Source organism: Egretta garzetta, unplaced genomic scaffold (assembly GCF_000687185.1).
Source record: "Egretta garzetta isolate BGI_Z169 unplaced genomic scaffold, ASM68718v1 scaffold161, whole genome shotgun sequence".
Taxonomy (NCBI): Eukaryota; Metazoa; Chordata; class Aves; order Pelecaniformes; family Ardeidae; genus Egretta; species Egretta garzetta.
Genome location: NW_009258754.1, coordinates 4,870,220 through 4,878,598, shown reverse-complemented (window position 1 = coordinate 4,878,598; position 8,379 = coordinate 4,870,220).

The window sequence follows — 8,379 nt, the reverse complement described above, 5'->3', positions numbered from 1 at the left end:
GGTGCCTGCCCGCCCGGCGGGGACGGTAACGCCTCGGGCCTGCCAGGTAACAGCTTCAGGAACCGCAGGTAATCAAAACAAACCTCGCTTTCTTTCTCTTTAATCTCGTGTCTTTGGTTCCTGGTAGTCGCTAAAAGTTCTAGCTGACCACACTTCTGGTGAGTTCTGTTTTGAGAGCCCTTCAGTCTTCAGTGATGCAGTGGGAGTGATGCGGTGCTTGTGCTCCTCCTTTCCTGGAAGTTTTAGGCGATTTAGCACGTTAATAGCTACAAGAAGAGTGCCTTGATCCGTTTGCATAACAAATAGCTTATATTAAACAGTGCAAATACATCTAAAAAAGTCAACAGAACAGATTCTCTCTGGGTGTTACCACTTTATAGATGATTCTTTAATTTCTTAAGGTATGCACGGATATGTATCCAAAGCAAAACAAAACTTTGGGGTTCATATGCTTTCTGCATTTGAAAGTCAACTGTATGCTATGCACATAAGTGTATGCATGCATAGCTGTTGTTCTCTCTAAAAGCAGCTGTATCTGTCCACGTAGCAATAGAATATACACCACTTTGCATTTGTTTACTAAGTTTACTAAGGGCTTTTTTATGCTTCTTAAAAAGTATATTTAGACATGTCAGCAGGTGAATTTCAGATATGTTATTAAATCCAGTTGCTGTGGTGATGTTGATGTCACAAACTGGTATTAATTCTGAAATGCAGTAGGTTTCTCATGTTGCTCAAGACTTAGCATACAGGATAAAAAGGAAGTTCAGCTTTGATACATTCTCAGCAGTTGTGAGGGACCCACCTCATTGTTGGAGCCAGCATATTTGGGAGTATTTCCACAAAGTTCTAGCATCAGGTTGTGGTATTATATTCCATTGGTAGTTTAGGACTCTTCTAAATGAGGATTAATCCTCAGTTTATTGTATGGCACTTGTATGTTCCTTCTGTAAGAAAAAGACTTGGTTTCAGTTATGTTTTTAAGTTTATGCTCAATATACAAAGAAGATACAAAGCCCAAGTAGTTAAGAGTACTTCCCAAAGGTGACTAGAACAGCTGCAATTAGCCAGCCTCATTTCACTAGTCTGCATGAGATGAGTTTTCTGAGAGAGAAATGTTATTAGCACCTTCACAGCAATGAAACACTTTTTAAGGAAGGGATTTTTAGGAACAAATCACAAATGCGAATGTCAGTCTGCAAAATGTACAAGTGTGTGCCTGGATACTATGACCGAAAGCCAGAATTCTGCAGGAGTTTCCATATCAGAGGTTTGCCGTGTGCATAAAGCTAGCACTTGTTTAGTTCTGGAGTCTGGGAGTCATGGTTGATCCACTCTGTGATGGCTACTTAAAGCATTTATAAAAACCCCTTTTTTGAAGCTTTACTGTGCTTTCATGAATTTAATTGGAAAGCTTTGTACAAGTAAAACAGTTTAATTTGTGTATGATAGAGCATGTATACTTGGGTCTGCCTTCCTTCTCTCTCTTCCCACCCTGATATTACACTTCTTTTAATGGATGGTGCAGTAACTCTCATTCACTTAATTAATCTTGTGTATTTAATCCAAATAATTAAAAACTGTACTTTTGGAGTGTGTGCATATATAACAGTTGAAACTTTTAAGGTTAACTTTACCTTATCTTATTTTTCTGACTAGATTTTGAAGATCTCTTTGATGATGATGACATCCAGTGAACTTAGTTGTCCCGCTATGCAGTGCTGAGATGTGGATTTTTCTCTAGGATCACCTGTGGTTTCCATTATTTATTAAAATAATCAAAACGGGAAAATCACAGAGGGGGGGGAAAAAACCTGTGTAAGCTGCTTGGGGAATATGAAAACCAGATGGTTAAAGATAACTAAGGAGGGAATTGTGGACTGTTATTTCTAGGAAGCTGCATGTAGATTTTTCTTAAAATTTTACTTGCTGATGTGCTCATTCAATAAAATACTAACAAAAACTCTCTCTGGGATATTCTTTGAAAGTAGATATTGCTGTGTTCTGAGCTCCCTTAGAGAATGATTTTTTTATTAAACCATTCACTGTTACTTTTGGATGTTACATAAAGATACACAGCAGGGCATATTGCTGCCTAGAAAAGTTTTGTTCATCCCACAATGTAGGATTATCTAGGACTAAGGCTGTTGGTTTTTCTGAATAGCTTGACTCATTTGCTGGTCGCACTAAGAAGAGTGTGCATCTTCCCCTGTTTCAAGAGAGATATTCAGCTACCATCAATACTTAGCTTTTAATCTAGGAAGCACAGGAATAAAGTAATTTTATCTTGATATTGGGTTGTGGGAATGCTTGGATTTAAAGTCTATTTAATTCTTGAAATTGTACTGTGTAGAAAGAAAATAATTCTAGGATTCTTTTTTCTTGCAGCAGGTAATGTAATTATTCATACTTATATGTACAGTGTATATGAATCAGTCTGTTGGGTATTAATTCAGATTTTGACACAAGTTTTCAGAACATTTTTATATATGATTCATTTTGCACCCTTCAGTGACCAAAGCGAATCTCTAAATGAAAAGAACAGGTGAGCTTTTAGAATGTTATTTCAGAGTCAAAAATTTAATCCTTTCTGATTAAGTGCAGTCTGTATTTCATATAGTGATCACAAAAATAATACTGTGACTGATCTTTTTTAAAGACTTCACGCTGCTTATATTTTGCCTCGAGTGAAACAGTTTCCTCCCATCCTTCTTTCACATGTTTTTGCTTGGTTTTGCCTTAAAAAAGGAGTAAGTATGCTGAGCCTTGAACTTAAAAATGTAAGCACTATGAAAGCAGTAGGACTAGGTGTCTTTTTTTGTGTGTTCCTGTGGATTTCTCAACATTCTGACATTTACTCTGCCTAGTGTCTGACATTACAGCGTGTCCCTGAATTCTTGCTGAGGCAGTCTCCTTTTCCTTTTTAGTGCTTGCTTTGCTTAAAGGGGAATGGATTTCAAGCTTTCCTCGCTGAAACCAACATAAACATTTTGACTGAGTTGTAGCAACTGTGTTTGGACCACTTCCAGCTTTGGTGCTGTGCTTGCTCCAGAACAGATTTTGAGAAATGAGCTGCTGCCAGCTAATGCAGGTTGCATTCTGGGCAGGTGCAAAAGATGAAATAGATTTAAGAAGCAGGCCTTGCTTCCTCTGCTTTTTTAGCTATTTTCTTTTTACTGATGCCCAGATTTCTCAAGATGGCCACCTTGGTTTTGGAATACTTCCTGTCCTTGTTTTGTACAGATTTCACCTTTGTTTTTCATTTGCCTGCCTTAAGCTGTAAGAAACTCGAGTCTCAAGTTTGATCACAGTAGCAGGAGTATATTCTGTGATACAAATCCATCTTGAACAGTTGCTCCGTTGTTGTACCATTCCCTGTGAATGGTGCTCCGGTCCCTTCCACCTTCCTTTTAGAGATGTTCAAAACATCAGTGAAGCATTGATTTGAAAGGGCTAGTGGTGGATAATTCTAGTTTCGTAAAGTCGTCTTGCTTGATCAAACCATGGGACCTATCTTCCTGAAGCTGGGTAGATGGCAAATAATGCTCATGGGTCCAGCGCAGCCTAAAAGTCAAGAACTCATCCTGTGTAGGATATAGCTACCCATTGAAGGTAGGTATAGTGAACTCCTTTTTGTGAAACTTTCCAGAATCTCAATGTTTCATGTTAAAAAGCAGCATAAATAGTTCTGCTGGCACCTGGAAAGTGTGATATATCTGCCTGTAAGGATGGGACTTACTCGATATGGTGTGTAAAAGGACTTGGGTTAGTAAAATTCCTTATGAAGCAAGCTGCTGAATTTCATTAATGCCTTGCAGTGCAGCTGATGCCACTCTGGGTGTAGCTACTGTGAGTGCTAGGTGGTTCCTTGATAATACTTCCCAGCTGCTAAGTTTGCACTTAAATCTGATATCTGATGTGGGTTTGTTCTCTTGGGATGAAGTGAAATAAAAGTTCTTCAGTGCTGGAATGGTATGATACCGAAGGTACGTATGTTGTAGCTGTCTGAAGTTCTCTCCCTGGCAGTGAGATTGGGCAAGGAGTGTGTATATAGCTTCATCTTTCTAAAGAGGGCTGTCAATGTGCAAGAACTTTCATCACAAACTGTAATTTGTTTGAGTCCCTTTTGGGACAGTATTAATACGGAAAGGCTAATCTGAAGAACAAAACGCCCTTCAGCTTCAAATGGTTTCTGTGTTATCATTTGTCAAGATTTTCAGTCTAATTAGTCTGCAGGCTATCAGTCTGTTGTCAGAAAATAATCACAAGATGTCAATCTCGAATAAAAATTGATTTAAAGGGCATTTGCCTGCCTTGGCCATTTCATTCACTGAGCTTTGATTCCTGTACCTTTTTTGGAGATTGACACCGCTCATAATAGGTGCTTGAGTGAAAGAATCAGCCTGTTCTAGCAGCATTTGCACACTTTTAGACGGATATATGTCACTTTATGAGCTGTTGGATATTGCTCAGTATTTCGATGTCCAAATAAAGGCTCTAGTTTTAATAGATTTATGGAGCTACTGAGGTTAGTATTGTGAATTGTCCCACTGACTTCAGTGGGGCAGCTGGCAATGTGTAAAGCTGACCTTCTGCCTGAGCCTTGGCAGGATGAGGTCCTAAGTGCTGAAATACTTTAGAAGGGGTGCAGCCAGTTGTACAGTGCAGATGAAAAGGAATGGCTTCAAAACACTTAAATGTCAGCCTGTTCCCTTTGATACTCTCAAAAGGCCAATTCTCTGTTTGCAAGAAACTGCTAGCTGTCACAGTATATTTTCAGCTCAAAATAGATCGCACATTCTTAATTCCCAAAAATAATCAAGTCATTGTGAGGGAGAGAAAGTTACCATGCTAAAGGAAGCTGGCTGTCATCTCTGCATAATGCATGTGTGGTTCCTTTTCTGAGCTGGCTACCTGGTTAGCAGGAGAATCCAGCGCTCCACTGCTCTTCATGTGAGCAAGAACAGGCAAGCTCAGACCTAGGATGGGGGTAGTGGGATTTCCTTGGTTGGTTGGGGTTTTTTTATTAGTTAACTTCCAGAGAATTAAAATGAAAGGTTTTCCTTTCAATATTTTATTTTGATAATTGAAGTGGAAGGTATTTTTACTTCTTTATTCCTCCTTAATAAAGGAGGAATTGATCTAGATGAATAAATCAAGATTGTCCTGCTTCCCCAGGGTGTTGGGAAGCTGGCAGGCATCTTCCTGCTCCCAGCGTGCCGTTGTTCCGCACATGAAAATGTGCTGGGCAGATGACGGTGCAGCCCTGTTCTACGCGAGTCCCTGTCAGCAGCAGGGCTGGAATGTGGGTGTCTCATCAGGGCTCTTGGAAAAGCACTAGCACAATGCAAGTCAGTCCTGGGCAGCAGGGATGGCTTTAAGGACAAGGATTTGCTTCCATGTTTTTACTTCCAGCTTATTTTTTTTCAGTTTGCCTTTTGTTTGCTCCAGTTGGTCTTTGCCAAGCAGCAGGGTCAGAATGCTAATCCAAATCATGACCTTTTTCTCAGACTACTACAAGGAGCTCAGAGCAGAGGGAGGGAGAAACAGAGCCTTCTAAAGCTTTTAACGTTGGTAAATAGGGCCTTTTTGGTGAATATTTTTTTTCTTACTTATGGAAAAGTCAGTTTGCCTGTAGCAAGTTTTCAGTCAGCTGTACCTTTAGCTGTGTTCACAGCACCTGGTCTGCAGATGTGACATGTATGTACAAACTTTTATGTAATCCTGTGTGAACTCATGTAAGCTTATAGCCTCTTGAGGGAAAACAATTATTTTGTATTTTGTTGTGAACAAAAAGATGTGCAGCTGAGAATGGCATGTACAAGCTGGATGACTGAGCAAGGGAATGTGACAAAGTGTCAGGCAGGACAAAGTACAGGCAGGAGCTGTCCCCATCTGGGGAGTCTGAGAGTCCCACTGGCCCAGCTGAGGATGCTTTGGCAAGGACGCTTGCAGAGGGGACTGTCATCATCAGATGGTGATTCTGTCCTGTCAGAGAATTTCCCAGTCAAAGTGGGGCCCCCCCTGCCCTGTGGCTCCCAATAAAGCCTGCTGAGCAATGTGCTGCTGCTGTGGTCTTTCGGTCTTCTACTGCTTTGAAGTTGCCTCTGCATCGCTGGGATACAGGTACTGTGGTGTGGGAATCCCCCTTCTCTGGGTTTTACCTCATCTGGGATGACAAATCCACCTTGGCCTTAAAACACTAACCAAAGCATGTTACAGAACGAGAATGGCTTCTCCATAAATCCCTGTCAAGACAGCAGGGAAGCTGTGCTGTCCTGACTCCTTTGGGCTGGGTATTCGTTCTGTATTCACAGATGCCCAGAGGATTGGAGGGAGCTGGGTGTGTGCTGGTTCATACCCCCTGTCCTTCCCTGCCTGACTCTGGAAGGGATTTAGAGAGGGGCTTCAAGTGCAATCTCCTGCTCTGCCTCCATCCCTGATGTCTCTCTGTAAAGCTGTCCTGCTTTATGGTAGGGATCCCACAGATTGACTTGTGGGTGGGAATCCTCTGATACGCCACACAGGAAGAAATAGATGTTGATGTTTAATGCTTCCATGTCATTGGGAATAAACCTTTCCTTCCCCATGGAGTGGCTGGAGAGTAACAAACTGCACCTGCATGTAAAAAGGTCACACAACTGTCCTCAAAGAGCAATGGTGTTACACTGGGCTGGTCTCCTGGGATGAGTCTAAGGGTGAGCGGAGAGTGGGTTTGCTGATGTACAATGCTGTGGCAGACTGAGTCTTTTCACTGCATACCTATACCTAGTACAAACATCATAAAAACATGTGGCAGCCTTGCTTCCAGCCTGGGTATGCTCAGGACTGGTTTCCTCCAGAGTATTTCAAGGGGTAAACTTCAAATCTGATGGCATTTCCTGCATGAAAGTACAATGGCCGATTAGCTGAATGTACGGCTTTATTCTAATCCCTCTGCCTTCTTCTGTGCTGAAAAGCCTCTAGCAAGTTTATGCTTCACAAATAAATACAAGCCTTTCAAGCAATTTATCTCTTTCTTGTAGCTCTTCATGGTTTAGTGCAGCTGCTATTTGTATTCCAATTAATTACTGGCACAAGTGATTACATGGGGTTGAGGCACAATTAGGCTCAGCCTATAATTGTGTTTAAAAGAGCTACGGATGCTTTCACAGATGGGTTCCCTGCTGGATGACACTGGCCAGTCTCTCCAGCTGTAGCCATGTTATTTCTCCCAAATTGTTAGTGAAGTGACTTAAATCTTTCATTGGGGGCTGTTCTTGCTTTCTGCCTTCAAGAGCGATACCTTCCTGCTGTCTCTGAGCTGCAGTACAGGGAGGGAAGAGTCAAACACGGCTGTCAAGATCAAAGGCGCTGACTGCTCTCTTTATAACCTGCCCTAATTACAAAATGGCAAATGAGGCCTCATTCTTGGTGTCTTCATCATGCTGGCACTGGTTATGCCCACAGGCATCCCATTTGTGTGCCTGCAGCAGTACATTTGTTTCTAAAGGGAAACCCAGCCATTTAAAACTGCTACAGCTAGAGAGGCAGTAAATAGCGAGACCTAACTTTGTACCAGCCATCTATTGTCAGGGCTGATTTAAAAAATAAAATAAAAAGCCGACCCCAAGACATTTAAATTTGTTGGAGGACCTGTGATTCTGTGCCCTTTCAGTGTGCCAGTGTCATCCTTGGCTCCTTCTTTACAAGATAATCATACATTCAAAGCACTGTGCAATCCTTGGGGCCAGCCCAGGCCTGGGGTATGTGCCTGTTTTGGCCGGGTTTTCCCACCCCACAGGTTTATGAAGCATGGAGGGAGAGTAAAACCACAGCAACTCAGTAATGGAAAAAGGCCAGATTCATTAGGAACTCCCCCAAGCTCGTCCCCCAGCACCTCGTTACCCTCCTGAGCCCTATTTGCAGCTCTCCCCTAAAAGCAGTTTGGGGCCAGCATGGTGCCCTGCAGCTCCCTCCCCTTGGGCTATTGTGGTCAGCCTGACTGCATGCCCCTGGCATGGCAGAGCCAGGGAGGTGGAGGTGTGATGTCCATACCACATGCAGGGATTCAGGTTGTTCCTGGGCTATAAGGGCTGCCTGGGGGCTTGCAGCCTGGTGGGGTAATTGCTGGCCATGCTTAGCTGCTGTTCCTGAAGCTTGTCAGCACATTTTTGGCTTGTTGAGGCCCCAAATGCAGGCATCTCCAGGAGGCAGTAGTAGTAGTGCTAAGGACAGCTTCAGGGCTCAACTGGGCTGCAGGGGGGCAGAAGTATGTAGAGCAAGAGTCTTACCAAGACTTGAGGTGAATGCCTTTACAAAATAGTCCAATACCCTAAAGGGAGGGCTTTGACCCCTATTTCCATGCAGTGGGGGCTCACCTTGTTCACAGCCTGCTGC